The sequence below is a fragment of the Drosophila virilis genome, chromosome 2 (assembly GCF_030788295.1).
Source record: "Drosophila virilis strain 15010-1051.87 chromosome 2, Dvir_AGI_RSII-ME, whole genome shotgun sequence".
Lineage (NCBI taxonomy): Eukaryota > Metazoa > Arthropoda > Insecta > Diptera > Drosophilidae > Drosophila > Drosophila virilis.
The window spans coordinates 26726513-26736814 of NC_091544.1; positions in this window are offsets into that span (position 1 = coordinate 26726513).

The following is a 10302-nucleotide window of genomic DNA, read 5'->3' on the forward strand; positions in this document are numbered from 1 at the left end:
GCCAGGCTGGCATTTTATAGCTGTCAATTGAGCTGAGTAAGTATCAGATTTACTTTACTATGCTAATCATATGCCTTATGACAAACTGGCGACAACAGGCACAACATTCAGTTAGTCTGGCCCGGCGCAAATACAAAAAAAAACCTTTTCATCAAATTCGCCAGCATTTATCGTATGTGACATCAAAGTCAAAGGCTTTTGCGAATAGTTGCCGATGAACTCTATCAGTTTTTATGCGCAACACAACAACAAAAAACGAAACAAAATAAGCGTATAATATGCAGACATGGCCAAAAATTGGTTACGCTGGCAACCGCACAATATATGTTACTGTCCCTTATGCCATCAAAAAAATTTACTATCACTTTGCCATGCGTTCAACTTGTCTGGCCGTGCAGACAGAGCGGGGACTGTATCATTCAATTTACTGGCAAATAAAATGCGCCTTTATTTTTTGTTTTGTATTTTAAATTTACTAATACGTCTTTGTTTATATCGACACACACGGACACGCACACGCACACGCACACACACACGGTCATAACGCATAAATTGCATACAAATACAGCTACAATGCGGGAATTGTAGCCGGCGCCCCGAGTACTGAGCGCTCAAAGGGTCTGCGAATTCTACGGGGTCGGGGCCTAGGCAATAAACTCGCAATTCCATTTGTATGCATGAGCCCAGTTAGCAATTCAAATGCGCGTTATCAATACGGGACGTAAGGGCGTAGTGGCCGGCAATTAAGTTATAAATTATAGTTGCCTACTTTTTAGCGGCGTTGCAAACCTGAGCTTATTGCAGCTGCGACAATTGAAATTATTTATCGCTCTCTAAATTGGCTCACACTTGTCGCCAACATACACAAGACTCAATTAATTAACACACGCCTCGTTTTCATTGTAATTGCCAGACGTAAGCAGCCTGTGGCAAGCACACACGCACATTTACTTTGGCAAATACATGGGCACACGCCCTGTTTTGTTGCAAAATAAGAGTACGCATTTCAGATGCCAAACATGTTGGCCAGTGTTGCGCAGTTAAGTTGGATAAGTGTTGTGTATGCCTTCGTGCTCGCGAATATCGTGCGTGTTCGCATTAAGAAGTATTGGATAAGTATAAGGCTAAAAAAAATCGTAATCTTCATTTAACAATGTGCAATCAGTCTTCCAGATAGTGTCTGCCTCGACTATAGTGTCTGCCTCGACATTGCGCGTGATCGTGCCGTTTCGTGTCAGACACGCGCCCATCTCTACATTGAGGTGCCAGCCATTTACAACCTACACTAAGCCCAATCTCTAACCACAAAAGAACAACAATACTTGATATCAAAGTTCTGAGAATTGATGCTGTTTAGCTGGCACGTACGAATCGTTCTGGTTGCCAGGCGGTGCACAAGGAGGTGCGGCTGGCGGGTGGGGTGTGCGGATTGATGTTTGCTTAAGCCCGGTATAACGTATCAAATCTTTAGCTTTTTGCCATTGACTGCACGCCCTGACTTGATGATCTTTCGTTTCATATCCGTTTCCTTTGGTGTTGTTCTTGTTGTTGTTGTTGGCAGTTGTTTTTGTGGCATTTGGCACGTTGTTAGTGGCCTTTGGGAGTTTGCGATTGTCGTAAAATGGAATTTGATAGGCCATGACATGGAAAATGCGTCTGCCCACACACAAGTATGTATATCCTGCGATTGCCTAAATGCCAAATAAACTGCAATTCAATCACAGTGTCTTGTGCTGTGCTATAACAAGACCAAAAGTTCAGGTCGGGCGTAACGGACAGCGCTATACCCTGCACAGAGTGTTATAATAGCCGAATACAGTTGCTTTGGAGTCTTCTTGATAAAAACAATTATTAAATTGGTGACTTACAGACTGTAAGAATATAGATTCAATACTTTTTAAGTGGTATTCAGCTTAACGACATATAAACAAGTTCTTTGACTATATTTCTTGCGGGTAAATTCCAAATTTGGATTTTCTATATACAGCGCCCATAACATTTTGGGACGTTGCACAAAACAAATAGACTTGTTTTCACTGTGTAAACAGAGTATAACAGCTAAAAATGTTGCAGACAGCAATTTTTGAATGCGGTCTACAATATTTCTAGCCTAAATACTGATGCAAAGATATGGGAACAGTATTTTCGATAAATGCTCGAATACCCCACACACGCCCCTGCGCCCCTTTCAGAGCAGAGTAAACTTGCAAAATAATTTGCAAAACGAACTTGCGACAAATTGATGCCAGTCCCTTCGATAAAACTTACGTAAAATCCTTGTGTGTTTGCTGTGGGGCTTGGGTCACATTGAAAATATGATACACTGGGAGGGCGAATCACCGCTCAGGCTAGAGTATGACAAATGCCTATATCATTCATTGTCAGTAACTATGGTGACCCGTGGGAGTTGGTTTTGGCATAAGCCCTCAAAATGCTCGAATCTGTATGAATAACAAAAAATATAGACAACTGACCAGTTCGGCATAAATTGCCAAGATTTAATTTCAAATGTTAAAGGAAGTGTGTGTAACATTTGTTGCATAAGTCCCACTTTAATGTTAAGAAACAGCTCTTTAATTTAAACGTAACATGAATATCTAATATGGGCACACAAAAGGTAAAAATAAAAGCAAACTCGGCTGAAATCGCCAACATTATTTTGAAATTCGAAAGCATTGTATGTGTTATTCGCTGCAATAAATGCAATTAATGCTAAAATAACAGCCTATGAAATGTTACAGAAAACATGTAACATGATTTAACATGGGCCCTGTAAATGTTGTGAGTACAACTAAATGTATAATTCAAATGCGTTTAACGCGTTCTTTAAAGCTGACTTTAATGCTAACAAAAATAACCTGTGGAATTTAACCTAAAACTTAAAATAGCTCTTATATTTAATATTAACATGAGCAAATTGAATAAATTAAGATCGCAGAGCGAAAACATTTTAAAACGGCTACCCAAATATCGAACCTGACTCGATATAAGGCACGTGTTATTGTTTATTTATTAAAGAGAGCTTTAATATATGCAAAATGTTTATTGGCGCGCGACAGGCCAACAAGTCGAACCACATCACACCACATCGCACCACAGCCAAACTGCGTTTGATCCAATTAGACAGAACGCTGACTCAACCGGCAGATTAAATGGTTCTTGCTGCTAACTTTTAATAGGCCGCTTAAAGTTTGGCACACATCTACCAATACGTATATATCTCAAATATAGATCTTATGCGACATTAACTGAACCCAAACTATGCGAAACTTAAAAGCAATTCAGCTCTTGTCTGTTTGTCTGTGCGTTAAGACTTATCTAGGATGTCGCCGGGTTATTATTGACTACACGCAAAGGCAACTGAACTTTCGGCTAATATATATATATATTTATATATATATGCATGATTGTTGTATACACAAGTATTTAAACCAGTCAGATTGGCCGTGAACCTGTTGTCGAATGCCTTCGCTGTTTTAAATTGGCTCAATTTATATGTAAACTGTTTTTAATGAGCAGATAACGTTAGCTCTCTTTCCCATTGGAAGTGCAGTTTACTAAATCTGTAATTCTTGGTAAAAATGGCGTAATGAACCAAACATCTAGGCGGTATTATACAAACATGTTACGTTTAGGCATTAATTAAATCGTATGCTAAAGATAGCAAATATATTGTTCAGAGTTTGGTTATGCTACATTAGGATTAGAATAGAGAAGCTTACGTAATATGACGTTACATTAGGTTATGTTAGATTATGTTACATTAGGTTAGTTTAGATAAGGTTTACTTGTGGTAGGTAAAACTATGCTACGTTACATTAGGTTACGTCATATTAAGTTAGGTTAGGTTAACTTACATTACGTTGCGTTAAGATAGGTTAATAGTTCGCAAAGTAAGGTTATGTTATGTTATGTTATGTTAGTTACGCTATGTTAAGTTATGTTAAATAGGTTGAGCTATTTTGCTTTGGGTTAGTACTTCTTAAGTTAGGTTATATTGGTGGGGCTTAACATAAAAATAAAATATGTTGATTAGATTTGAGTTGAAGTAAGATAGCTTGTCTGTTATGTACGCCAGTATGAGCATCAACTATTTGAGTCTGTATTCGATTAGAATAGTCAGTTGCACTGTGATAGATGAATCTACAATATATCTTCAGAAATAGCTACTGTATACGTTTAATATGCTTCACAACCTTAACAGAAAACTACTCAAGCAATTTCTACAAAACCACGTAACTGATAGTACTTTCAATTTCTCCAATGAAATCTACCAAAGCAGCTACTAAGCTGTACCCCATCGATACTCTTATGCTGCAGTCATTTTTGGCACTTGCAGCAATACGCGCTTAATATGTAATTTTCTGATTCTTTGACCTGAAATATATTATCCAGTTTCCCATTTGTTGGCTGTCAGAAGAAGTTGTTTGCCCCCAAATACGCAGCTTATAAATAAAAAAAATTATAAATAAAGCACCTTGAAAAATACACAATAATTTGACTTTGATGTGTGCTATTAAAATTCATGGAACTCTTGAATTCAAACAGAACAGTCGATATAATAAAAAACAGATGCATTACACAAAGAATTGACTGAAAAAATGGCAACATAACAATCTTAATTAATTGTAAACAAGCCATGCAAAAACCGCAACACAGCACATAGAGACCATTTTGACTTGTGACTCTTGTGGACAGGCAAATGGCAGCCAGGAACTGAATATAGGGTAGGGGATCTGAAGCACTTGGCGAGGAGCAGTTCCTTATTGTATATCATACTTATGTGCGGTTTGTTTATGCCGCGTTGTGGCGAATGCAACGTCAATTCCCAGTAAGTGTGGGTAAAGATTGATTGCATCGTCGACTTTCGCTATTTGTATGCCATACAATAATATTGTGATTGAATTTTCCAGACAGCAGCAGCAGCAGCCGACAGATGGTAGAACGGGAAGCGCGCACATAATAAAATGTCATTTTATTTATGATACTATGAAAAACAAGTTGTTAAATCAAGATGAAAGAGAATGCTGAGAAGATGACGTCTTTCAATCAGTCAAATTACATTTGAAAATATTTAATTCCTTATAATTGTTCGGCAAGTTAATACAGCAAGTCATTAACCTTATATGTCTGTCTGACTAACTAGATCTTTTTATAAATATAAGCATGTGCATAGGCACACGCATATTCGAATTGTGTGTGTTTTCATTTTTAAGGAATTCCTCGGAAAAAGTATTCAGATAAGCTGTCTGCACGATCTGAGTAAAAAGAGCTGATCAAAGCTCTATAAATAAATTTGGTTAATATCGTAGCTCAGCTCATTAGCAAAATATCTTAAAAATTATTTTACAATTTGAATAATTATTAACAATTTAACAACATATTGAAAAATGTTTGCTTTTTAAGGAAATAAATGTTAGAAATTTAAAAAATTGCATATAATATATATATATATATATATATATATGTATATGTATATTAATAGTAAAAAGTAATAATGAAAAATAATAATAATAATACTATAAAAAATGTTTGGTTCCACAAAAAATAATATTAGTACATTATTTATAATAATAATCATATTTAAAATATTTAGTTTTTCATAGAATTAAGTAATATTAATAAATTATTATAATATATATATAAAATTAATATAACTTTAAATACTATTATTTAAACTAATTCTTAGTATTAGACGAACTTTCGCTCTGTCTCTCAATACTCTGCGATTTCAAGCACTCAGGTTCTCAGACATATGTACATAAAGTATTTGCTTTTAATTTCGCTGTCTTCTCCTTTCTTTGCATTTCTATATTTATATTAATACGCATCTTATGCGCCTCTTTAAGTGATTGGGCGTGGGAGCTTCAAGGCGTGGGGGCGAGTCGCTGTCACCAACGTCGTCGGCAGAGCCAAATACCTCATTCGTCAATAAAAATGTGATTCATTATGAAGCGGTCGCTTGGCCGGCCAGATCAAAATATGGTTATTATTATTATCGCTAAATATTGTGAACATCTTAATTTACATATAAATTCGTCTGAGAAAAATATTTTGTATAAAAATGTATTGCCTTATCGGGTAACATTATTTAAAAATCTCGTTTGTCACGCGTGTAGGGTATCAGGTCTGTGCTCTTAATATGCCGCACTTTTCAAGTGTAATCCAATTTCGGTTTCGCATTTTGTCAAACATTTTTTTTAAGTTTTTGATTGAATTATCGAAATTATTGCTGTGTAGCTCGATGTCTAGCTGGCTCTAGAATGGTTTTTTTTATGAATTCTTCATCTTTTCTACTGTTCAAAAATTTGTTCAATGTTTAATAAAATGGCTAAAAACAGTGTTTCTTTCAGGTTTTTGCACATAAAAGAAGTGAAATATTGTATCACCTTCATATGAGCTTATAATCTAGCTATAATTAAAGACTATGTTTCAGAAGGATATGCAAGCTATGCTAACTTTATGGCCGGCTACAGGGCATCCCCCTGTGAGGCGCACTCGATTTAACTCTCTTGTTGGAACAAGATTTATGGGAATGCGAGGTATCACACCTTTATGTGCGTCTCGATTTATTTATAGGCATCGAGAAAGCCGCACAGATTTGTCAGATCATTAAAAATGAAGCTATGTAAATGTTAATGAATTTAATGTGCATGTGAACGGTGAACCACAACTGTCAAATGATTTGGCCATTTGGACAGGTGGACAGTGGACAAGCGGACGATGCCGACCAGAAGTTGTCAACCGTGCGGTTGGCAAAATTTATGGCCATTATTTATGTGGGCGCGTGCGAAGTGCACAATTCTCACCTCACTAATTTTGCGCTTTGCATTCGCAATGCAAACGCGGTTGGCAAATGCAAGAGTTTAACAAATTGTGCGGAAATAAATTTAAATAAATGCGAACATGGCGACGCACGCAACGAACGCAATCGAAACTTTGCCAATAAAGGCGGCTTATCAGGCTGAAGGCAATGCGAATGGCAATGGAATTGGAATTGGAAATGGCATCGGAAAAGATATACGCAGCGGACATGGCATAAACAAGCGGAAAATGCAAGCAAATGCAAATGGTAAAAGCGCTAATGGAAATTGCTTGCGCTGCGACTGTCGAAATATCTAAGCCATTTGCCAGCTCGGAGTTCGGACTATTAACTTTGTTTTTACAACAAAACGAACCTTGAACCGAATTAGCAGCACAAGGAAACAGCCGAAAGCTGAAAGCTGTTTCACAAAGAAGGTTCATGCATTCGTTTTTCGCGTTTTTGAAGCGAACCTTCGCAATGCATTGATTTAAGTCCCGAACTGAGTCACCCTGTTGACGGTAAAGATTTTCATTACGCATACGCAAAATTAAGTATACGCAGTGTGTGCGCAAACAGTCAAACGCTTTGCGCAATGAGCCGAATTTGGCATTCGAATTAGCAGTTCACTTTAACTGAGCATTGCATAATGTTATTCCCTTGAATGCAACTTTCCAACAGCACAAAGCTTTGCACCATTTGTCGCATTCGCCATTTGTTTGGCTATTTCTCTACTTTTTTTGTGTGTGTATTTATGGCCTTGTTTGTTAAACGAAAAACAAGCGGCCATAAATCAAATGTCATATGCTGGCCACACAGGCAACGGCTCTGCAATAACCCCTCTGAAATAAAGTAATAAAAAATAAATAAATAAATACAATGAGCCCAATTCAAAAGGATTTTACATTTAAGATATAGTTAGGATAGAAAAGCGAATTAGCATTCAATTAAAATGATAAACATGAATTTGAAGAGCAATTCATTATGCCTTTGGTTTAGAGTTCAGTCACATCGCGTATACGCCATGTGACCACACAGACGACTGCGTGTGTGTGTGTGTGTGTGTGTGTGTGTGTGTGTGTGTGTGTGTGTGTGTGTGTGTGTGTGTGGGAGTGCTCTGTGGCATTTAATTACAGAGAGTCGCATCATTAAAGCCTTTTTATTGCACTTCTTTGGCAAAGAATTTTACGGCCAACGACATGAGACACAGTTTTATGCCATTTTATGCATTTTTGCACACACCCACAACTACACACAATAAAAAAACACAACAACAAACATCAGACTGGCAGATAGCAGCTACATTCTGTTCACAGTCAACCTCACACACACATAAACAAACTGCACATATGTGTGTGTGTGTGTGAATTTGAGTGCGTGTATCCCAGTGTGTACTGTGGCATATAAAGCTACGCATCAGCAGTTGTCTGTCCATATCGTAAATATAGCTCAGCAAATATGTAAACGAGCCATGCATAAAATTCCCAAGCTGCCAATGTCTATAAAACTAAAAGTTGTAAAATTCAGATACAGCTTTCCGCCAACAAACATGCAAACGAATAAAACGAACTACTCAAAAATAGATAAATACATTGAAAACTATTGAGCGTCGAAATGAAACAGATACGTTGAAATATTTGGAATATTAATCATTTAAATGCTTAGCTAATTGATGTATGGCTCTTAAATACTTTGTTGCCGGTGGGAAAAGCTAGTGAATTGAACAATTTTCAATACAAATACTGTGCAGTATCTTTTGGGCGTGTAGCGAGTACGCACAGTCCGTTAGATGATGCAATAAAATATGAATAAACTTGATACATAATATAAATAATAAATAAAGCATATATAATTATGTTTATAGTTATTAGTTGCATAATTTCAAATGAAGAATCAACAAAAAATACGTCTTAACAAGTACTTAGAAGGTTTATTAATTATTAGCTAATACATTAATTACAGAGTATCCCGTAGTTGAGTGGCTTCGACTGCTACACTTTGCTCGTTTCTCTTAATAAACACTTTTAAATTTATTCTGGAATGTGTAAGCCTTTTTTTTAATAAAAACAAATGCGTAGAATAATTTAAATCAAAAAAACTTAAAAATGACTAACGCACAAGAAATAATAAAGAAAAAATATAAAATGTAAATGAGTGCTGTATAAACAGAAACCCTCATTCATTAATTTAGTTTGTTTATAAAAACTCGTCTAAGAATTTTTCAGCGCCGGACAGAGGCCCATCAACAAAATCTTATAAGCACGTTATAAGCATTCGCTTGCTTGGGCAAAGGAATATATATATATTTACAAAATGAACCATTTGATAGTATTTGTTTAAGCATTTGGCGAATTTAAGCTACGACCACGCCTTGGCTGAATCGATAGTTGACCATAAAAAGTGGCAAAAGTGTCGCACGGCCGGGCTCAAGTGCCGCTAATTAGTGCCACAAGACAGGCAGCAGGCGTCGTTGGCAGCCGTCTCCGGGCCTATCCGCAACTGACAATTTAATTTTTACGAGGCGCTTAATGTGCCTTTAATTACAAAACCAAGCAACGCAGGCCGCTTGATTGAATATTTGCGCCGAATTAAGATTAATGGGCTGGGCAACCCGCTGGCTTTGGCAGGATGTTGCTATTATTAACACAACATAAATAAGGACAACTGAAGCCGTCGCTTCCGGCGGCTGTCCTATCTTTGGTGAATTTGGGCCCGCAAAGAGCCGCCAACTAAATGTTGCCGCCTGGCAACAGACGCGTCTCTTCGAGCCGGTTAAAGCAATAACAAAATAAAATATTAATCACTTAGTCCGTGGAGCGTTGTGCTTACTTTTTTTGTACAGTCAAGAGCAATGGCAATTCAATTAGCAACTAATGAAGTAATTTCAAGTGTTTGCGAATTGCCTTACGCACGATCGATAGCATTAAATTTAATTACATTACGCATCAACAGGTTTGACGTCATAAAAATGCCAATGCAGGCCAATATTAAATCAAGGGTCACTGCTATTGACTGCCACTCACACACACACACACAAACACACAAGCACACAAAAACCCATACACTCACTTACATACACAATTAGGAACTCAATATGCGCGCCATTTTAGATGAAAGATAGCCGGCAAGGCGCAAGTCAATGCCCGAACGTGACAATGGGGCGTATGAGCGATGCCAAAGTGCCCAAAAGCCAGTTAAATGGCTAAAAAACGAGTTTCAATCTCTTTGGCATTTGTTTATACTACAAGCAATAATATAATTTTTATTGATAGCCAGACAATAGACCAAGTATGCATATTTAATTATAATGAGCTGCACGCATATGCATATGCATACGGCAAAAGCCGCAAAATTTGGCTAAAACTAGAAAAAAAAAGTTGATGGCTTTAATCAAAACACATCTTTGGATTTATACAGTCTGACGCTTTGTATAGAAACACACAAGAATATAATATATGGCTTTGACATATAATAAAATATTAATTGTTAAATTAATTTGC